Source organism: Erinaceus europaeus, chromosome 9 (assembly GCF_950295315.1).
Source record: "Erinaceus europaeus chromosome 9, mEriEur2.1, whole genome shotgun sequence".
In the NCBI taxonomy this organism is placed as follows: Eukaryota; Metazoa; Chordata; class Mammalia; order Eulipotyphla; family Erinaceidae; genus Erinaceus; species Erinaceus europaeus.
In genome coordinates, this window is record NC_080170.1 from 87,555,067 (window position 1) to 87,579,444 (window position 24,378).

Below are 24,378 nucleotides of genomic sequence, written 5' to 3' on the forward strand. Positions count from 1 at the left end.
TAGCTTCGCAGGTGGGAGAGAGTGATGACCAGAGACTCATGGCTGAGTGATACGCAGTTCAGGCTTTATTCATGTGGAACACAGCGCAATCTAAGCTATCTCTAATGACAATCTTGTCCTTATATATCCTGAGGCAGAAGACTCAGGTCCAAAGAGGATGTACGTAGGATAGGGGGTGGGGAGAAGGAAAAAGCGTGCAAAACAATGAGGATTAAACCAATGCCCTGGAGGCAGGGCAGTGCTTTGTTAACAGTGGTTATGTAAATAGAATACAGTGTTAAGCAGGGGGGATTAAACAAATGAAAACAGAAGGTGTCTTAGAAGCAGAATTTAGAAGCATACCAACATCCTTACATGCCTCCTCATTCCTATTCTATTTCACAGTGCCTTCTTCTAGCCAGTATTGACAAAATGGTACCTATACTTGATTTATTCCCCTTTAACTTTACCAGTTTTTCTCAGGGACACTTCCTGATAAAATCATGTGCACATGAATCCTCCTCTGGGATCAATCTTAAAAAAAAAACAAAACACCATCACAACAAAAACCACCTTAAGAAATGGTACAACTTCCATCAGAATTTTCTTACTCCCTAGAGCTAACTCTCATGATTTCCTTCCTATTAACATTTATGTCTGTTGATAACAGTCTCACTGTTGTTTCTGGTAGACTTTGTGGATCTCTTAACTCTACTCATATTCTCTTTTATAGTTTATGTGGAGAAGTCTGCAGATAATCTTATAGGTTTTTCTTTGTGTGTGACTCTTTTGTTTTTCTCTTGTGGGCTTCAGAATCCTTTCTTTATCCTTACTCCTGTCTTGATGTGTGTAAGTCTGGATTGATTCTATTTGGGACCTTCTGAGCTTCATGAATTTTATGTCCTTTCTATTGCTTAGAGTGGGGATGTTTTCTTCTATTATCTCTTGTATTATGCTTTCTTCTCCTACCTCCTTTTCTTGCCCTGGCAAGCCAATAATACATATAGTATTTCTTGAGGCCATCCCACATATCTCTATTATTATCAGTATCTCTTAATCTCTTTCTTAGTTCTTTTACTTCTTTCTTAGTTTTTTCTAACTCATCCCCAGTCTTGATAATTCTGTTTTATGCCTCAGTTATTCTGTTTCTGCTTCCCTCATTTGTTTTCCCTAGTTCAACTTTTTTATTTTTACATTGTTCAGTTACTGTGTTAGTTTGTTCAGCTAATTGTACTCTTAACTCAGCTATTTCAGCTTTTAGCTCTTTAATTACTTTAGGAAAGTCTGTGTTTACCTCCAGAGCCTAATTTGTTGTTTCTCTATTTCTGAATATTTCCCTCAAAAGCTTTCCTCACTCCTACTAGTGCATTTATTCATGCTTGGATGCTTTCCTCATTCTTATTTGCTTCTGGCTTGTTGGGATTTTCCCCCTAGGCTTTTGTTCTGGTATGCTATCTTTCTTTTTGATTTGACCATTGTATTTGGTGACTTGAAATTTGTGTCCTAGGAGCTGCTGTCCAGGTACTGTGTGAGGTAGCCTCTGGTCTTTGATTCTTGGACTCCTGAAGTCAATCACCTTTGGTGTGTCTCAGAAGTGGGTGGAGCCACTACCTTTGGAAGATGAGAGGTAGGATATATTATTTTAAAATTGAGAAGTGAAGTTGATAACTGGAACAGCAAGATGTTGCCCTCATAACTTAATATGGTTTCTTTAGTGTTAAAGGTCCCCATGTCACCTATTTTCAATCCACTGATCACACTTGCCTGAATTTACTTGTTTCTATGTGAGTTACTTAAGAATTCCCAGTTGTACATTTTAACAGCTTTGTTTTATTTTATTTATTTTTACTTCACCTCAATCCATGGGGTGAAGAAGCAGCTGGTATTCTCTTGTTATGTCTCAGGGAACTTGGTTATGATTTAGCTTTCCTGCAGGCCTTGAGGGCTTTTTAACTCTATGTATATTTGTCATTGAATAACTCACTTGTGATTGAGAAGACAGAAATAAGATAAGAGAGAGGGATAAAAAGTATCTGGAAGTGGCACAGTGGGTTAAGTGCACGTAGTACAAAGTGCAAGGACCTGCACAAGGATTCTGGTTTGAATCTCAGGCTCCCCACCTGCAGGAGGGTTACTTCACAAGTGGTGAAATAGGTCTGCAGGTGTCTATATTTCTCTTCCCCTCTCTATCTTCCCCTCCTCTCTCAATTTCTTTTTGTCCTATCCAATAAAATGGGAAAAAATGGAGACCAGGAACAGAGGATTTGTAGTGCAGGCACTAAGCTCCAGCAATAACCCTGGAGACAGAGAGAGAGAGAGAGAGAGAGAGAGAGAGAGAGCCAGAGAGACAATAGTGACTCAGAAAAGAAAATGTTTAAGATGTTTAGATTGGGAGTCAGGCAGTAGCACAGCGGGTTAAGTGCGTGTGGTACAATGTGCAAGGACCAGCATAAGGATCATGGTTTGAGCCCCCAGTTCCCCACCTACAGGGGAGTTGCTTCACAGGCAGTGAAGCAGATCTGCATGTGTCTATCTTTCTCTCCCCCCTCTCTGCCTTCCCCTCCTCTCTCCATTTCTCTCTGTCCTATCCAACAATGACATCAACAACAACAATAACTACAACCACAATGGAAACAACAAGGGCAACAAAATAAATAAATAAATATTAAAAAAGATGTTTAGGTCACACAACAGGAAGCAACTGATTAGGACTAGATCCCAAATTCTCTCCTCTATTGTCCAATAGCTCAATCCAGATTTTGTCAAGAACTGGATTGACAGTCATTGTTCTCTGAGAAATGAATTCCAATGAGGAATCAGAATGCTATCTTTGTTATTCTCCCACCCCAGGTAATGTGCTCAGCAGCTTCACTTTCAGTTCAGAGTCAAGTATGGCTTTTGAGTTAGGAGAATTTTTGCTTCAACCATTTCCCAACACTGAACAAATGTGTTTGTACTTACCTGTGTTTTAGTGAGATTCTGGTGAGGTCCTGGCTATTTTTTGTTGAGTTTTGAGGTGATTTTTCATTTTTTCCCCTCTCATACTCAATCTTTAATAGAAAATGGGTTTTCCTTAATAGAAAACCTATAACTTGCTTTAGTTGGTTTCAATGTAATACAGGTTCCATAACTGACTAAGACTACTAACGTGTTTTCCTTATTTCCTTTTAACCTTTATTTCCCTTCAGTTCATCTCTATTGAGTTACTTCAGTCACACATAATCATTAGATGATTTCACTTCCTAGTTAAAACTATCAAAAGAGACCCACCCCACCATGTGCAGGTATGTCCAAGTTTCTGACATCATCTATGGAGTCTCCTAAGTTTCAAATGGTGACTTCAATGTTAATAATGGTTTTACCTTCTTAATGTATATACTGTAGCAATGCCAAACTACAGGAAATTCTACAAATGAGACTATGTCTCACATCTGAATAGGTTACACTCATACTGCTCTCAAAGTGTGGACTGCTTTCTTCTCCAAATGTTATTAATTTATTCCTCCAATTCAACTATCTGTCCAGGAAGCTGAAAATTCCTGAAGTGTAGAGATTATTAATCTATTATTTTTTATACCTTTAATTTCAGCCTGGCACAAGATAGAAAATGTGCTCAATGAATGACCCTTTTAAGAGCAAAAATAGCTATCACTCTGTTAAAGTAACTTGACAAGTCCTCAATTATTATTGGAGTTAGCTTTTAAAAGTGAATCACTAATGTTAATATTTTCCACTTATTTGTGTCATCTCTGCATCAGAAACTTAATGATTAATGGATGTTATATAATCTTCATATAAAGTTTTATTATTCTTTTTTAAAATATGACAAAAATGATGTTCAGAGACAAAAATATCCCTGGATCACATATTTAATACAGGGTGTTTGGGGGATTTCCATCTTTCCATGTCTACCTTTATTCTGAAGACTGTGCTTTCTATTTTACAGAGAGGCATCTATGCTATAAATTAAAGTAAAATTATGCCTCTGGTCTTATGTGGTGAGTCTTCAGTCTATTTCCACCTCCAGCCTCCTGTTTAAAATGAATCATAGGGATATTCATGGGTTTTCATATATATTACAATCACAACTCATTGACATTATAATTAATATTTGATAGGCATTTTATCTCTAATTATTTTAAAACACACTTTATCTGAAGAGATTGTAGAACCACTTAAAGTCATATATTAATGCAGGAAAACTAAATTCTTATTATATACTATGCACAATAAACAATACATGGAACATTGCTTCCATGCAATAACTACCATCACAGTCTACATTCTGGTGAATATGCTTTAGCACTGCTCTTTAGGACTCAGCATGACCCTGCTCACATGCTGATCAGACACATGGAGACAGATCCAGACAATTAAAGTTGTGATTTGTTTTTATTCCAATCAGAACTCAATAACTATATGGTAGCAGTAGTTAATGTTGCATTTTATAAGCAATTATGAATTACCCCTGGTTAGTGACTAGAAATAAATTAGTATGATTACACTTCACACAAAAAGACTACAAATGGGAGATCACATCTGAAGACTGAAAAAGAATAAGTTTGAATCAGATTATACAACACCACAGAATAGATAGCTCCAGAAGATAGATCTACCCCCTTTGACTTTGCCTTATTATATATTTTGCTTCAAGAGTTTCTCTTACTATTGTATGTTGTGGCCACCAGCACAGCAATATAGTTGTTCACCTTCATTCTAATTCAAGGATCACCTGATCCCAGATCGTCTAAGAATTCTACTGATTTAGTAGTAAAAGCTCTACCTTCAAGATTTTCGGTTATAGTAACTATGATAGACAGAATATTCCCCAAATGTCTGTAACCTAGTCCCTGGAACCTTTGATTGTGCTTCTTTTATAACAAGAGAAACTTCAAAAAATATTAAGTTGTGGGGCCAAAAATTAACTCATTTAAAATGAACAAGGCCCTAGGGTCGTCACAGCATCACAGTGGGGCACCACATGGAAATACCTCAGCACCAGAGAAGCTCCACAGATTTCCCTCTCTGTGTTTCAGTCTTTCTCTAAAATAAAAAGTGAGATAGAAAGAGAAATAAAAATAAATTATGGAATTACATATATGTAAAGTCCCATCACCACACACAAAAAAACATTGCTGGATTTGAAGGCAGATGAAAAAGGTCTCTAAAAACTTGGAAAAATTAAAGGGGGAAAAAACCCTTATTAACACTGATCTTAATGCATTGGCTAGGATTTTAATCTATTCAGCTGTAATGGAAATGTGTTCATAATCACAAAATTTGTGAAAGTTTCTAATGGCAGCTGTAATACACTAATACAGCAACCAACTCATTCTGATTTAGCTAGTACTGACTCAAATTTTAAAAACATATTTAACTAATTTGTTTATTAAATAGAGACAGAGAAATAGAGATAGAGTGGGAGAAAAGGCATTTGCAACACTGCTTCACTGATCATGAAGTTTCCCACCTGCAAATGGGGACCAGGGGTCTAAACCCAAGGCTTTGGACACTGCAATATGTACTTAACCAGGTGTGTCACTGCCCTACTCCCAGTGTCACAAGTTTAAAAGTGAAAATTCTATATCCTGAGCATCTCTTTGGTTCTGAACAAACTGGAACAATCGGTTACCAGAATCCCATTGAATATTCCCTATTATTGGACTCTCGAATTGAATTCCTCATTGTTATTTGGCTGAAATTACTGGACTTCCCCAAGCCTGCCCTATAGCAATAATGCACAACTACTTGTGTGCAACAGTATCACCCGGAAAGCCATTTAAAATACAGATAGTGGGGCCTAGTATCAGAGTTTCTGATCCAAAAAGTCAAGAATGGAGCCAAAAATTTGTATGTACGATATGTTCTTAGGAAATAATGAACAATAGAAGCAAGTAGGAGGTCCTAACAAACAGTGGATAAATAAATGTTGGATAAGTAGAATACATGGTCATTTTAACCACCACTCCATTCCCCCACCACTGTTTCATTGAATGATGTATCAGTCCATGATTTATAAGTAATAAAAAAAATAAACTTGAGTTGTGTACCATGCATGAATAAAAAAATCCAAGGTGCTACCCCAGTGACTCTAGTGCTGTATACACCACTGAGGCTTAGTTGCAAAGTATTACTCTGACAAGAGAATATATGAGATTGTCTGCACATAGTTTTACAAGCTGATAGATATTTAGAAGTAAACCATGAAACTGTTTCACTGTTGGGAGTGCTGACAAGATAATATATGATAAGTCTTTGGTTTCTTTGGAAGACAGGTATGGGGAAAATACAAAGTAGAATTAATTACTGATTATATATGTGAAGGAGAAATGAAAAAGTCAAGACATATACTTTTCTTTGCCATATTATACAATCTGCCATGTTTTACAATTATTTCCCCATTAGAATAAAGACTTTGCTCTATGAATTGTGTATCCCTTATAATACTTGGAAAATAGGAGGTTCTAACAAGCAATGGCTAAATAAATGTTGTGTAATTAGAATACATGGTTAATAGCAAAACAATGCTTACTTGTGTGAAATATAGAATACATAAGCAGGCAGTGTGATATTGTGAGAAGAGAATTTATAATTTAAATATAAATCCAAACCTTTACATCCATTAAATCACTCAAAATTTAGTATATTTGATTTTTACAGTCTTTCTTCCTTTTTTAAAGGTTTTATTTATTTATTAATGAGAAAGATAGGAGGAAAGCAAAAGAACCAGATATCACTCTGGTACATATAATATCGCGGGACCTTATGCATGCAAATCCAGTACTCTACCCACTAACACCTCCCAGACCACTTTGATCTTTGTTTTCCATGAAAGTCATAAGAAATTTATTGTTCAAGAATATCCCACTTCCTCTATAGAGCCTATAGTGTCCCCAGTCTTGGAACCTTTAGGGCGGGGCTCACTTTCCTGCATACTTCTCTCAATCCATACCAAATGATACTGCATACGCCGATCCCAACCTAATCAATGCAATGAGTGAGCAAGCTTCACTTCAGACTGTATCCAGAAATGTCAGGCATGGAATGTTAACCTTTCACCCTCATTACTCGGGTGAGACCTTTCCTTTCATAGGATTCTTGAATTCTTTTACAGGTGGTTCACCTCCTAACAAAGTCTCAAAATAGATATAGACCAGATCCCATGATATAGAGTATATGTTCACATGTATCCATAAATTAGGGCAAAATATACTTGAAAGCAAAAGTATACAATAGTCTGTAGTAAGTCAGTATAAAGTTGATAATGAAATAGTGTCTACTTAGACTTAGATACCCTCCTCACCTACTTGCTATTACACTTCCCTCACTCACTCTAAAGCTAACCTTAGCAAAGCAAGGACTGCACAAGCTGAATAAGGGCAAGAGACTGGCATGCTTTAACCATAACTCTTTAGTCACTATCAGGCCACCCCATCAGCTGGGGCCCTATTCAGGGAGTCCTGAGATACCCAAACAAATATGATGGGCCTAGTTCTCAATAAATCCCTCTCTCCATTGTTACTGGTCATCTCTATCAGGAACAACCCTTTTGTGGGCCCCCATAGGACCTTGCCCTCAACTTGGATCAACAACTGTAGAGAATGTTTCATCCTCTGAAGGGAGGCTGTACAACATACTCTATGCTATGAGGAAGATGGGTCCTGATATTGGAGCAGCTTGGAATGTTACTACTCATCACCACAGAATGTGAGCTCAGATCTACCAGGATGCAGAGGTCACATAGGCTCCTAAGCTGAATATGGGCCCCAGATCACATCAAATCAATGAGGTTTACAGTCAACAATATTTACATATCTTTCCCATATTTGGGAGCTAGTCTCTTCCCTGATCTAGCTTTCTGGTCCTTTTTCCAGGCATGACATCATCTCCCCAGACAATAATTTAGATCCACCTGCATATCAGATTTTAGGCTCAGACAAAAAACAAACCAACAAACCCCCCCCAAAACTAGTATAGCCACAGGCCCTTTGGAATATAACTAAAATATGTCTACCAGCTATCTACAAAATGGTGACCCCCCCCCCAACTCTTCATCTGCAATACTCCAGCCTTTAGGTTCATGATTAGCCAACAATTTGTTTGGCTTTGTGTTAACTCTCTTTTCAGCTACCAGGTTCCAGATGCCAGCATGATGCCGACCAGACTCTCCTGGACTGAGAACCCCACCAATGTGTCCTGGAGCTCCAATTCCACAGAACCCCACCCCACTAGGGAAAGGGAGAAGCAGGCTGGGAGTTTGGATCGACGCCCATGTTCATCGGGGAAGCAATTACAGAAGCCAGACCTTCCACCTTCTGCATCCCACAATGACCTTGGGTCCATATTCCCGGAGGGTTAAAGAGTAGGAAAGCTATCAAGGGAGGGGATGGGAGTTCTGGTGGTGAGAACTGTGTGGAGTTGAACCCCTCCTATCCTATGGTTTTGTCAGTATTTCCTTTTTATAAATAAAAAAAATGAAATTAAAAAAAATTTATTGCCCAATTTGTAATATTGTGGTGAAAATTAATTATTACAATGCTCAGAACTCCTCAATAAATAATAATGTATTTAGCATAAACATAATGCTTCAGAATTTATTCTAGTAATTTTTTTTTTTTTACCATAGCACTGCTCATTTCTGACTTAGGGTGATGCTGAGGATTGAGGACTGAATCTGGGGCCTCACAGCCTCAGGCAAGAAAATTGTTTGCATACTATTATGCTGTCTCCCCAGTCCCATTTTGGTAATACTATTTTCTTCCGTTTGGTGGACCAGTTTGCCTCTCTGAATTTCTTTGACCAGATGATTCCTTAAAATAGCCTGTTTCTCCCAATTATAAGTGGAGAACATGGGTTGCATCTTAAACTATTTTTCTTTTTCACTTTAAATGAAATAAACATTCCATGCCAAGTTAAAAAAAAAACTAAAAAGAAAAAAAGACTTCATACTTACTGTATACTACAACTGGGCAAATCTTCTGCTTTGGTTAGGCATTCCAGATGGCTGCTGTATATTTTAGCTGTTCCTTTGCTTCTAAGGTTTTACTGCAGTTAAGTTTGATCTTAAGATGCATCAAAGACTTTTGACAGTTTTTTTTTTTTTGCTTAACTTTTTTCATTTGTGAGACTATGAATTGATAGGAATGTATATTAACGCCATTCCCACCACCAAAGTTCTGTATCTCCCCCCCACACACCCAGTAAACTTGACCATCTACCCTCAACCTCCACCCAGAGATTCTTACTTTGGTGCCCTTCTCCAAACTCAGTCAGATTCTGCTTTTATCACTCATTAAAAAAAAAAAAAAAAAGTATAGGAATCAAGGAAGCCTGTACATGGATCCCAATCAAGAAGAAACTAGACTGATTGCGTTGAAAGTTTATTTATAAGTTTCTAACTAGGCCAAGTAAACTACCAGTCATTCAAATATATTTGTTTTGACTTAAATAAAGGAGCAAGATATTGATATCACCACCCTCCTAGATGAAAACTCCATACAATCACTATATGACCTAGTTATTCTAGACCCATTTCAAAGTTTTGTTGATAGTTGGATGATGGAAAATTCAATATTTTAGATATATCAGTGAATGAAAAATGAAAGATTTCCAGCAATCTTGAGTAAGAGTCTAACAAATAAAAATAATCAATTGTAGTGACAGTAACCAGATCATACTCAGAAGCAATATGATAACACAATGAAGAAAATGCTTACGATCTCAAATTCCAACTGCAATATTTGAAGAAATTCATTGAGCCACACATGGTTACAGGCAAGTTTGGTAAGGCTAAACTTTGGTAAGATAAACTTTCAAAACAAAAACAGCTTGAATTGAATGCCTATAGATTGCAGTGGGCATCTCATATAATCACATAGCAGACTTAGCCCCACAAAGGTGGGAAAAATCTGATCAGAAAATAGAATTGTGCAGCCTGTTCAGACTGCAGTAGTGGACTACCAGTATCCATAGTACAGTCTGAAGCAAGGCAGCAAGGTCCTATTCTACTTACCCAGGTAATACAGAAGACTTCTCCCCTCAACATGACAATTGACAACACAGCCACAGTACCACCTGCTGGCTAAACAACAGAAATCACATTTAATCAAAATATCAAAAAAGTACAACTCTCCAAACTCACAAGGATTTGCAAATAAATAAATAAATAAAATAAAAAATATACACAAAAAAACCTGAGTTTAAATTCAGAAAGCTTACTATGAAAGCAATTCAAGTCTTCAACCATACAGACAGGCACAAATTGAGGATCTCAAAGACCATTTCACCAAAGAGCTAAAAAAAACTCAGAAAGAAAACTCTGATATAAAGGACATATAAAGGACAATTTGGAGGAAGTTAACTTACATAAGAGGTCTAGTAAGTAGAATACATCATCTTAAGGAGAGAATATAGAGAAAGAAGATAAAACCAGCACATTATCTGACTACAAAGTTATTGGAGAGGAAAAGTTTAAGAGAAATGAAGCAATTCCTGTGAAGTAGAATACTCCATCAGAAAAATACATATGGGAGTAATTGGTATAACTGGGGATAAAGAGGAGTGGGGAGTAGAGAATATATTCTAAGAAATCATAGCAGAAAATATTCCTCACCTGGGCAACACACAAAACATAGATATCCAGAAGACTGAAGGAACACCCATGTTCCTGAAGTCCAAACAGTCCACATAATACATCATAGTAAAACTTGCCAAAAATAAAAGCAAGGAAAACATATTGCAGACAGCTAGGGAAAGGAAGAATCTGAAATACAGAGATAGACTTATCACATCTTCATTAGATTTCTCATCACCAACCCTAGAGAAAGGAGCAGAATGACATATTCACAGTATGAAAAGATAGGAATTGCTAGCCATGAAAACTATCCTGCCAAATTATCCTTCAAGTATAAAGGAGAAATGAAAATCTTCCTAAACATAAAGAAACTGCAGGAACTCACCACCACCAACCCTGGTTTGCAAGAATTACTGAAAGGGCTCCCACATGAAAAGAAGCAAAGGAATTCCAACTCTAAATGAGATGATAAGTGTTATAATAGAGCAGGACACTCAATCAACAGCAACAAAAAGAAGCAAACACAGGAAAAGGGAGGGCAAAATGGACAGAAAAATACAACCAATGTTAGTGAACTAAGCCCAATTATCAAAGACCTAGATATAAAACCAGAAACTTGAAATTCCCAATATTTGCCTCACCTTGGTTGGAACCTTAACTGTTGAGTAGTTAAGTCAGGATGAGAAGGATAAATACTAGATGACCTCACATGTAAGTAGATCTTGGGAGACAGAGTCAGAAATATAGAACATAGGGTGAATTGTCACTGGTCATCTCCATCAGGAACAACATAATGGACTCCTCTATGGGCCCCTATAGGACCTTGCCCTCAATGTGGATCAATAATGGTAGGGAATGTTCCACTCTCCAAAGGGAGGTCGGAAAACATACTCTACCTACTACCTGAGGAAGATGGTTCCTGAAATTAGTGCAGCCTGGAATGTTCCTAGCTGTAACCACAGAATGTGAGCTCAGACCTAGAGGGATGTGGAGGATACATAGCTTCCTGTGCTGAATATGGGCCCCAGATTTAACTGGTACAGTTTACAGTTAACAATATTTATTTACTTTCCCCATATTTTGTAGTTATTCTCTTCCCTGATCCAGCTGTCTAGTCCTTTTTCCAATTATGACACCATCTCCCCAGACAATAACCTGGGTCCAACTGCATATTAGATGTCAGGCTCAGACACAAACTAGTAAAGTCATGGGGCCTCTGGAATATACCTAAAATAGATCTACTAGCTTTTTCCAAAACAGAGACCCCCAAATCTTCAGCTGCAATATTCTTGCCTTTAGGTTCATGATTAGTCAACAATTTGTTCTGCATTATATCTTCACTCTTTTTCAGACACCAGGTTCCAGATGATACCATGATGCTAACCAGACTTCCTTGGGCAGAGGACCTCACATTGTGTCTTAGAACCCCACCTCCCCCAATCCCTGCTCCATTATGGGAACAGAGAGACAGGCTGGGGATATGGATTGACCTGTCAACGCCCATGTTCAGTGGAGAAGCAATTACAGAAGCCAGACCTTCTACCTTCTGCACCCCACAATGATCTTGGGTCCATATTCCCAGAGGGATAAAGAATAGGGAAGTTATCAAGCAAGGCGATTGGAGTGGGCAATATGTGGAAATGTATCCCTATTATCTTATGGTCTTATCAATGTTTCTATTTTATAAATAAAAGTAATAATAATTGTTGGTATGCTTTTAATTCTGCTTCTAAAACCCCTTCTGTTTCATTGGCTTAATCCCCCCTGCTTAACACTGTATTCTATTTACATAACCACTGTTAACTAAGCACCACCCTGCCTACAGGGCATTTAATCCCCACTGGTTCATGATGTCTTTTTGCTCCGCCCCCTCTCCTAGTACACCCTGATTTCCACCAGTCTTTTTTCGCTCCACTCTCTATATGTCACATATAGAGAGTACTTTTCCACCCTACTTGGCGAGTATATATAAGGACAGGATTGTGATTAGAGACAGCTTAGATTGCGCTGCATTCCACATGAATAAAGAGATACTGCTTCCCAGCTCAGCCATGAGTCCCTGGTCATCTGTCTCCTGCCTGTGAAGCTAGCCCGACAGATAATAAATAAATTTAAAAAACATAGGGTGAAACTTGACCTGGGGGTGGTATACTGCATCAAAGCAAGGAACTCTGGGAGAAGGGCTGGTAAGGGAGACTTGGGGGGCGGTGAGTTGGGGCCCTAGTTTTGAGGTAAGAGCAATTTTCAGAAATCCGTTACATAGAACTGAGAAATTGTGCCCATGTGTATATAATAAAGTGTAGAAGTGAATAGCTAAATGAAGAGTGTGGAAGGGTCCTGCGTATGGGAGCAAGTGTCTCTGCAGTGTTAAGTTGTGTCACCCTCTCAGCATATAGATAGATGTGTATCCAGCCCAGAAGCTCAAAATCTACTGTTTTGTAGATTTTTATGAAGTCAGTATCACAAGACATGAGAAATAATAACTGAATCTCCATCCTTCTCCCATTCCAAGAGGATGAGGGCAGGGGGAAAGCTAAAATTTCTATGCCCCTAAGAAAGTGTCTGTCTTTCTGGTAATCAGTCAGCCTCAATCCTAAAGTTAAACAGGAGTTCATTAAGGATTTCCTCATTACACAAAAGACATTCAGATTACCTAGAAAATCCCAAAGGATTTAAGAACTTTATGTCAGAACTGGGGTTAAAGAACAAACGTTAGAACAACAAACAAAAAGAAAAAAGAAGGGAGTTCAGTGGTAGCACATGTGGCACGAAGTGCAGGGACTGGCATAAGGATCCTGGTTAGAGCCCCCAGTTCCCCACCTGCAGGGGAGTCGCTTCACAGGGGTGAAACAGGTCTGCAGGTGTCTTTCTCTCCCTCTCTGTCTTCCCCTCCTCTCTCCATTTCTCTCTATCCTATCTAACAATGATGTCAACAGTAGTAACTACAACAACAATAAAAACAAGGGCAACAAAAGGGAAAATAAATAAAATTTAAAAAATTAAAAAAAAAAAGAAAAAAGAAAACTTCTAGTTCTCTTCTAATTTAAGAAATTACAAGAGTTTAGGGACACTGCCAGGGACTGGGGTGGAGACACAGTTATAACCTTCATATTCTTTACTTCACATAACCTAACTAATATATAAAGTAGGATTATGAATCATATAGAAGAGGCCTCTGGATTCTGCCTTTAGACCATTTCTCCAAAAGTCAAATTCATTGTGAAGAAAAAATTGACCAAATGGTCAACCAAAAGAATACATTTGCTGCCTGATTTTGTTTTCATCCACATACAGTGTTATACAAAATGTTCTCTGACCAATCTCTCTTATGCTGTAGGTGGAAACTGCAGAGAATAGTTATTATGGAAAATGTCAAGAGTTATGGCAATGATGAAAGGCATTTTTCCACAGCCAAGAGTTTTGTAGTCTTACCCATCACAGTCTCATCATATTCTCTAGCACATGTAGTCCAATATACAATAAGTATCTTTTCCTAGTTTGACCTTTGAGCATTTTCCCCTTCCAGTTTGGTCACTTCCCTTTCCCAGGCTTACAGGGGTGTGCTGCAGTGCCTTGGCTATCCCCCAAATTTCAGATATGAGGCATCCATGTGGAACTGTCTTCCTGCTTTAACTGCCCGTGTCCCTAGGATATTCCCACACAACACCATCTCTCTTCATCTCATATCTTTTCCAAGATGAAGAACAATTAAATTATAATATTATTTCTAAGAGATACATCTATATTATATTGAATGACTTAAGGGCAAGTAGCTGATGAAGAGTAAAATAATAAACATCCCCTATTTATTGTGCATCTAATACATAGCAGGCACCAAGGACTTTTACATCCTTTATTCTAATCCATGCCATAATCACACATGTGCTATTTTATAAGATGAAAAAGTTAAAGCTATTTTCTTGAATCCATAGATCCAGAAATGGACAAACATAACTCTTGGCCTATCTAAGTCAGTCTTACTGAGCAGCTCTAATACAGGACTTTAGGTCAGTGTCATAATAGTAAAGTAATTTGGAAATAAGGCTTTGGGTGACTTTTATATTATTAATCATTGTGCTTTCCTTTTGTAATCTCAGAAAATAGGTCTTTATATCCATCAAGAAGACTCAAAAATGTGTCTAGAAAATATCTTACTCAGTAGAATGCACTCTTTACAAGGATCTGTGTTAAGCCCCCAGACAATACGTAAGAGTATAGTGCAAAGGGGAAGCTTCAGTAGTGGTGGAACAGTGCTGTGAAGTCTTTCTGACCTTCATTGTCTGTGTGAAAAATAGAATCCCCCTGGAGCTTTGGGAATCACACAAGCACGAAGCTCCTAGCAAAAAAAGTAAAAACTAAAATAATAATAATAATAAACCGATCTAAACCAAACAAGATAAATAGAGTTAAAGAAATTAAAGAGACATTTTGATTTCAAATCCCCATAGGTTGTATGCAAAGTGACTTTCTGCTTTCTCTAGTTTGGAAATGGAAATGCTACAGGACAATTAATACAAGATTGAAGATCTGTAAGAAGACAGAATACCAGTGAAACTGAGCAACTAGTCTTTTGAATCAAAGGCACAAGTCTCTGGCCATGGCAATAGCTAGAGAACTCAGAAAAAGTATAGCTACAAAGAGGAAAATAAAAAGGATAAGAACTTAAGTAGACTTCATGAATACTCAGGGAGAGAAAGGTATGTAGCAGGACAGTGTATTCAAAACAAGTTATTAGTTATATAATCTCCGAAGTTGAGAAACAGTCATAGTTTTGTAATTGTTTTTTAAGGTAATGCTTTCTCTTTAATAATAAACAAAGATTCTCAGGTTCCTAGTAAAGCAGTGTTTTTTATACCCAATATAACAATCCTGAGTATCTTGTTCACATCATACAGTAGAAAATGTACAAATGGAATAAGAATGATGCATACCAACAACAAAAGCTATAAAGAATGGGTTCAAAGATATTGGGTCATGATGATCAGAGAGCACCTCTCCAACATGCACTCTCTCTCTCTCAATTCATTCCAGTTAACAGGCATTCATTGAGCACCTTTCTTTACATGTAAGATCATGTACTCGGTAACTGTGAAAAATACAAAGATGCATGTAACACTTTTCTTTCTTTCAAAACGCTTTTTAATTTTTATTATTTTTAAAATTTTACCACCAGGGTTATTGTTGGAGGTCAATTCCTGCACAACTTCACCACTCTCACCGGGTGATTTTTCCTTTCCTCTAGGCAAGAGTAAAAGACAGAGAGAGGTAAAAAGGGAGAGGGAGAGACAGAGAAAAGGAGATACCGCAGCATCACTCCACTGTGTGTGAAGCTTCTTCTACAGGTGTTCTTATATGGTTGCCTGAAACCTGAACCCAGGTCCTTGCACATAATAATATACATTCTACTGGATGAGCCACCTGCTGCTGCCAGAATCAATTTTTCCAACTTTCTCTTTTTGTTTTTATTAGCAAATTAATAATGGTTCATAAGATTACTGGAGTATAGTTCAACACTGCACCAAACTCAGAACCAAAGTCCTGAATTCTCCCACCTCCCTTTCCTTTTACACCCCCCTCCCATGTTTCCATAGTTCTCAAAAAGTCTTAGAAACAATTTGTTCACTTTTCTTTTCTTTTGTGCAAGTTCATATAATGAAACATTCTCAAATCTGCTATTTCCTAGATTCATAAAAATCACAGAGTTGAAAGAAAAAATCTACTTGAATAACATTTAAATCTCTGTGGATTTAGCAAGGCTTTGAATATCAAGCTTTTCTTTCAAGGATTCATTGCAATGTCTATGCACCTGAAAATAGCAGTTGCTAACATCCTGGGACCCAAGTACCCTACTGATCATTTTATGGGCATTCTTTACTTTAATCCTCATGGCATTCCTTTGAGAGAGGGATATTAAATAAGAAAGTCAAGGCCCGAAAAGGTTATGTGGTAATAAGGCTATAATAAGCAGAAGAAACTGACTCTCAAGCCAATGTAGATATTTGTTCAATTACCCCATTTGCTTTATATTTATTATAATAGTTATTATTAGTTATTATCAATATTATTTTTTTGTATTTTTGTATTTTTTTATTTAATTTTTTTATTTAAGAAAGTATTAATTAACAAAACCATAGGGTAGGAGGGATACAATTCCACACAATTCTCACCACCCATTCTCCATATCCCACCCCCTCCCCTGATAGCTTTCCCATTCTCTATCCCTTGGGAGCATGGACCCAGGGTCATTGTGGGTTGCAGAAGGTGGAAGGTCTGGCTTCTGTAATTGCTTCCCTGCTGAACATGGGCATTGACTGGTTGGTCCATACTCCCAGTCTGCCTCTCTCTTTCCCTAGTAGGATGGGTCTCTGGGGAAACAGAGCTCCAGGACACATTGGTGGGGTCTTCAATCCAGGGAAGCATGGCCGGTATCCTGATGACATCGGGAACCTGGTGACTGAAAAGAGAGTTAACATAGGAAGCCAAACAAATTGTTGAGCAATCATGGACCCAAAGCTTGGAATAGTGGAGAAGGAAGTGTTAGGGGGATACTCACTGCAAACTCTAGTGTACTTCTGCTTTTAGGTACATATTTTTCAGTAGTTTATGGATACGTGTGAACATACGCTCTCTCTCACAGAAACTGGTGTATATGTAGGTTTTGGGACTTTGTTAGAAAGTGAACCACCTGAGATGGAATTAGAGTAAACTATGAAAAGGAAGGTCTCACCCGAGTAATGAAGCTAAAGTGTTGTCATTCCACACGTGTAGTCTCTGGACACAGTCTGAAGTGAAGCATGTTGAGGTGGCAATTGTTGTGTTGGTAAGGTTGTGATCAGCAGATGCAATATTATTTGATATGGATTGGGAGAGGCATACGGGAAAGTGGGCCCTATCCAAAGGTTCCAGGACCGGGGGAAGTAGAGGCTCTATAGTGGAGATGTGAGGTTCCTGCTGTCTTAGGGTTCCAAACGACAATGGATAGTTAATGTTATCATCACATTATTTGGTAATTGGGTTAACTTTGAAAAGTTCTTTTGTTAGGGTTTGCTGTACAGTACCCAGTATCTTGTATATAGCTGTGCTATTGGTTGCTTCTGATCTACTTGGTCTAGGCTTTTGAGAGAGTCTGCATATCAATTACACTGCATATATTGAGAAAAGATGCAGTTTGTGTTTTGAAAAACTTCGAGACATACAATTAATTTTCCCCCTCTCGTATTAATTAACTAGTGATGTATATGACTACATTTTACTAGGAGTGTACATAAACACCATTCCCACCACCAAAAGACTGTGACCCATCCCTCCCAACCACTCCCACCCCCCACTGTCCCAGGAAGCTGCATGTCTACCCCTCACTTCAGGGCTTTTACTTTGGTGCCCTACTTACAATTTGGTCAGGTCCTGCTTTTAGTTTCCCTTTCAGATCTTCTTACTCAACTTCTGTTGATGAGTGGGATCATCCCATACTCATCTTTATCTTTCTGACTTAGCTCACTTAACATAATACCTTCTAGCTCCGTCCAAGATGGGTCAGAGAAGGTGGGTTCATTGTTCTTGATAGCTGCATAGTATTCCATTGTGTATATATACCACAGCTTTCTCAGCCACTCATCTGTTGTTGGGCACCTGGGTTGCTTCCAGGTTTTAGCTATTATGAATTATGCTTTGCATAGAGGAATGACTTTTGAATGTTCATTTTGTAACCTGATACCTTACTGTATTGCCTGATGATTTCCAAAAACTTCTTGCTGGATTCTTTAGGTTTTTCTATGTATAGTATCATGTCATCTGCATATAGGGAGACTTTGACTTCTTCTCTTCCAATCTGTATCGCTTTAATTCCTTGCTTTTGCCTGATTGCTATGGTAAGAACTTCCAACACTATGTTGAATAATAATGGTGATAGTGGGCAGCTCTGTATAGTACTTGATCTGAGGGGAAATGCTTCCAGTTTTTCACCATTGAGTATGATGTTGGCTATAGGTTTGCTATATATAGACTCCACTATCTTCAGGAATTTTCCATCCATTCCTATTTTTTGTAGTGTTTTGATCATAAAGGGATGTTGTATTTTGTCAAAGGCTTTCTATGCATCTATTGATATGACCATGTGGTTTTTGGTTTGGCTTTTATTGATATGGTGGTCATGTTGATTGATTTACATATATTAAACCAACCTTGCATCCCTGGGATAAACCCCACTTGGTCATGATGAACAATCTTTTTAATATACTGCTGTATCAGTATGACTAAAATTTTGTTCAGTATTTTAGCATCTATGTTCATCAGAGATATTGGTCTGTAGTTTTCTTTTTTGATTGTATCCCTGTCTTCTTTTGGTATCAGAGTGATGTTGGCTTCATAGAAGCTTGAAGGGAGTATTCCTGTGTCTTCAATCTTCTGGAAAACTTTTAAAAGTAGAGGTATTAACTATTCTTTGAAGTTTTTGTAGAATTCGTTTGTAAAATCATCTGTTCCGGGACTTTTATTCTTGGGAAGCTTTTTGATAACTGGAAAAACAGGTTATTTTAAGTTATTTAAAGCTCCAGGGACAGTTCCTTTAAGTAAAAGTATGCATGTCTCTTTGGTCTTTCACCCTGTCTCTCCCTGTTTTATTTCATATATAAAAAAACAGAATTTTCAACATTTAAGTCTGAAATGTGATTTTTTTTTCTGCGATAAGTCATTTAAACAAATGGGTAAGAAAAAAAAGTTCAGTGAGAAGGAGTCCAGAGTGCTCAAGGTGTCAGCTAGTGGCACCTGTAAGGCATGCTCAGAGCAACACATTTTCCTCACACACCTTAGTAATCCTGAAGAGGGTTGGAGGGATTAGTTTCTGGTTTCCTCTTGGTTTTCTGCAGGCTAGTATTCAAGGAAATTAAACCACTTACTCATTTTCCTTAAGGGGCCAATGCTTAATCACCATGGTCCTGTTTTACTTCAGAATGGCTCAACATTAGAGACCAGACTGGAGACAGTCAGGAAGACAGTAGGTGACTGGTAACAACAGTGTTGTGCTTCGACCAACCCTGTTTTTTTTTTTTTATTGGTTTTGTTTTGTTTTTAACACAGGACTTTATTGATGCTGTCATAAATATTCCATTCACATGTATATTCTAGCATTACATTGATAGTTTCTCTCTCTCTGATTTTTGCATGTCTTCTGGTTCTTTATTTAAGGTTGCCTCATAGGAAAAATCTTCTCCTTCCACTCCCATCCCATCTTGACAATTAAACTCCTTGTAGAAAACACTTCTAAGGAAGGTTATTTATGGCCACCCATGCCAGACCACTCCTCTAACTGCTGGGAGAAACTCCACAATGATCACTCAGAAAATAGTTGCCCTTAAGTAAAAACATTGTAGATGCTCTAGCAAGGAAATCACTTCAGAAGCATTTACTGCCAGCCTCCCTCTCCACCAACCTAGAAAAGTCAGGGAATGAAGCCATACTCAATAGTATAGACACCATCAAGGAGTAAATCAACACTCCAGGGATTACCGCACAGGGTATTCCACTGTGATAATATTCCAGTCACAGCCCATTAAATAGAGTTGGTTTAACCTAATCACAAGAGTTTCTTCTGAGCTTCCAATGTTTAGTTCCTGCCTATAGCATCTTTTTCTCTAGAGTGTGATTTTATCCATAAGATTTCCTTTTCTTTTTCTCAAAAATGAATATGCTGATAATGATAAACAGTAGTTTCCAAGCCAGTGTAATAACAGTTGCCACTAACATTTCATAACTCTGTTGACCATTTCTGACCACATATTACACTGACTTTTTTTTTTCCTTCCTTTCTTCTGTCACCTGCATTCCTTCTGATTTTACTTAAAAAGGTTCAAATTTCTCACTTCTTAGAAGGCTAACCAAAAGACTAAGAATTGGTATGAGAAAGCAGACTTAATCAGGTGCTAGTGTACCTGAGAAGCTGGAAGACTCATATCTCAAAAAAAAAATCATCTTAGTGTTAGACTGAGGTTCTGATTTTGAAAGGTTAATGGTTTAGTTAGAGAGAAAGGGTCCAGTTGTGCAGCCACCTGGAAAAGCTTAACTGGCTCTGTCCATCTGACTGGATAGGGTCCTGTTATAAGGAAGGATTCACTAGAGGTCAATATTCTGTAAAAATTTGATATAAATTATTATCTTGGAAATGTAGGTGACTGGCTTTTAGTTTATATGCAGAGAGTAATTGGAGTCTAGTGTTTATTTACTTAGAGATACATGTGAAGAACAGGTAGAAAAGAGGAAAGACTTTTTTTTTTTCTTTCAGCTATATTAGTTTTCAAAGCAAGAGCCTATATAGAGTTCTGTCATTGGGAGAAAAGGACATTGTGGCCAATGAGTATTTATCTGGCTAGTGCAATTGCTTAAAATGAAACATCCCAGGTTGTAATGCTACTGATCCAGCATCTACAACTTTTTTTTTTCCCTACCAGGGTTGTCTTTGCAGCTTAGTGCCTGCAAAATGGATCCACCACTGCTGGTGGCCATTTTTTTCCTTCTGTTTTTTTTTTTCCTTCCTTTTCTTTCTAATTTATTAGATAGAACAGAAAAATTGAGAGAAGAGAGGGTGATAAAGAGTGATAAAGAGGGAAAGAGAAAGGTAGACACCTGCAGACTTGCTTCACCACTTGTGAAGGTGGGGAGTAGGGGCTCAAACCTGGGTCCTTGTACATGGTTATATATATGCTTAACTGGATGTGCCACCGCCTATGTCTCCCCACCCCACCCCCTATGTTATTTAACAAGAACTCTAGGTGATTTAAACGTGAGTTAAGGTTTGGGAAGCATTGGTCTATGTGATGAAGAAACACCTCATTTGCTTGCCAGGGGTTTTCTTCTTTACTATAAATCCACACTAAATCATAAGGGACAAATGTTCCTCTGTGTGTAAAATTACTAACTAGTGGTTCTTCTGATAGTATATACAAGGGATTTTACAAGACTCTCAGAAAGTTATAGGGGATTGAAATGTAGGAAACATTTAAATACTAGGAAAGGGACCCACTAGTTCCCTCTTGAAATCAGAGCTGCTCAGTAGCTGAGTTTCAGCTGAAAAAAGACTCCAGGAAGACAGACTGCCACATAGGTCTTATCAGCTGTATGATAGCCTGCAATCCCCTGATGTATAATTATAGAAGTAATCGTGAACCAATAGACAGTAGATATGGATTCAAAGTATTTTCTTGGAGCTGGGAGGTGGCACAGTAGAGCACATTAATTGTAATGTAATGATCAGGGTTCAAGCCCCCAGGCTCCATTTGCAGGGGTGAAATAGTCTTACAAATATTTCTCTGTCTCATACCCTCTCTATCTCCCTCTTCCTATCAATTGTTCTCAGTTTGTCTCTACCCAATAAGTAAATAAAATTTTAAAAATTAAGACTCTTTTTCTTTTCTTTCCTTTTCTTTTCTCTTTTTCTTTTCTTTCCTTTTCTTTTTTTCCCTTTTAACTGATTTAAGATCAATAAGTCCATTAGACAAGAGGGGCACAATTCCACACACTTCCCACCACCAGAGTTCCACATCTCATCCCCTCCACTGGAAGCTTTCCTATTCTTTTTCCCACTGGGAGCATGGACCCAGGATCATTATGGGGTACAGAAGGTGGAAGGTCTGGCTTCTGTGACTGCTTCTCTGCTGGACATGGGTGTTGGAAAAACTCTTTTTTTCATCTCATGCTGACTTCACACAAGTCATTTAGCCTTAGGTTATCCATCTTTACAGTAAGACTATACCAGCTCAGTTTGCTACATTAGTTATTTGCAAGGCTAAAATAAAATAACACATTTCAAAACATTGTATAAGCAGAGCAGTATTCAATTGTCATCTGTTTTAATCAGTATAAAAGTATAGAACAGAAGTAGGTTTAGATTGGGAAGGAATTAATAGACTATTTTCATTTGTCAAATAGGAAATCTTTTCTTGCCAGTAAATGAAATCACTAAATGATTTTTTTCCTTTTACTACTATGAACTCTGGAGAGGGTAGAGGGAAAGAGTAATAAAAGAATAGAGGGGTGAGTGGGTAGGTGGGTGGATGGACAGATGGATAAGAAAATGAGTATCTATTGACCAGAGACACTGTTAAGTATACTCATATATGTTCTATTGATGCTCAGAGGAGTACCAAGAGCACAAAGATATCTTTGAGTGGGTACTATGATGCATTGCCCTCTTCAGAAATTAAGGGATTATTCTTCAAGCTACTGAGAAAAACCACGGATAGAAGCTGTCCATTGTCAACCCCCTTTGATGATTATTTCACTCGAAAGAGCTGCATTCAGGACTGAATTCAATAATAGATGAAAACAAAGACTCAGATCTCTTAATAAACTCAGAATAGTTCTGGTAGGCTATTCATCTATGTTTTTCACTGAGACTGTATCAAAATTCTACCTATTTCTGTTTTGTCCTGCTTTTATTTTTTTTTCCTCTTCATAAAGATCTATCCCAGGGTGAAGCAGGGATGTAGTTGCCTCTCTATCTCCCTATTTCTCCATTCCTACTTTATTTATGGCTATCTCTACCCAATAAATAAATAAATATAATAAAAAATTAATAAAAAAATAAACATCTATCCCTGTGGCCAGGCGGTAGTGCACCTGGTTAAGCACACACATTACAGTGCACAAGGGTGCAGGTTCTTTTTTTTAAATTTTTTATATTTATTTTCCCTTTTGTTGCCCTTGTTGTTTTTCATTGTTGTTGTAGTTATTATTGTTGTTTTTATTGATGTCATTGTTAGATAGGACAGAGAGAAATGGAGAGAGGAGGGGAAGACAGAGAGCGGGTGAGAAAGATAGACACCTGCAGACCTGCTTCACCACCTGTGAAGTGACTCTCCTATAGTTGGGGAGCCAGGGGCTCGAACCAGGATCCTTACAGCGGTCCTTGCACTTTGCACCACGTGCGTCCTGACTCCCAGGAGTGCAGGTTCTAATCCCTGGTCCCCACCTGCAAGGGGAAAGCTTCACAAGTGGTCAAGCAGGGCTGCAGGTGTCTCTCTACCTTCCATTCTGTATTTCTACCCAATAATAAATAAATACTTAAAAAAAATATCAACCCTAAGAACTCTCCCTGTTTATCTTCACCCAAGAAAGTTTCATAGAGAACCCAACCTGTAGCCTATTTCAATGATAATTTATTGTGCCTTAGGTCTATCTTGTAACCACATGCATTCAATAAATACCCTTAGGATGACTTGAGGGGGGTCAGAGATGCAATGAGTGCGGTCATCATATCAGAGCTGAAAGGAAAACCTGAGGTTCATTTCATCCAAACACTTAAATTAATAGAAATGAACCTGAGGGAGTCGGGCTGTAGCGCAGCGGGTTAAGCGCAGGTGGCGCAAAGCACAAGGACTGGCATAAGGATCCCGGTTCGAACCCCGGCTCCCCACCTGCAGGGGAGTCGCTTCACAGGCGGTGAAGCAGGCCTGCAGGTGTCTATCTTTCTCTCCTCCTCTCTGTCTTCCCCTCCTCTCTCCATTTCTCTCTGTCCTATCCAACAACGACAACAACAATAATAACTACAACAATAAAACAAGGGCAACAAAAGGGAATAAATAAAATAAATATTAAAAAAAAAGAAAAAGAAATGAACCTGAGTATAAGTTACTTGTTCAATGTCACCTTGCTAGTCAATGGCAGACCCAACCACATCTCCTGATTCAGTATTTTGTTGACCAGAGGATAAAATTTTCCTAGACATAGAAAAGGCCTATCACCATGCTTAAGGAAAAGTATGTCTCTCTATGACAAATTCAGAGTCAAAGAGCTATAAAATAAACCTTTGTAATTTGATTTTTAACTTATTTCTG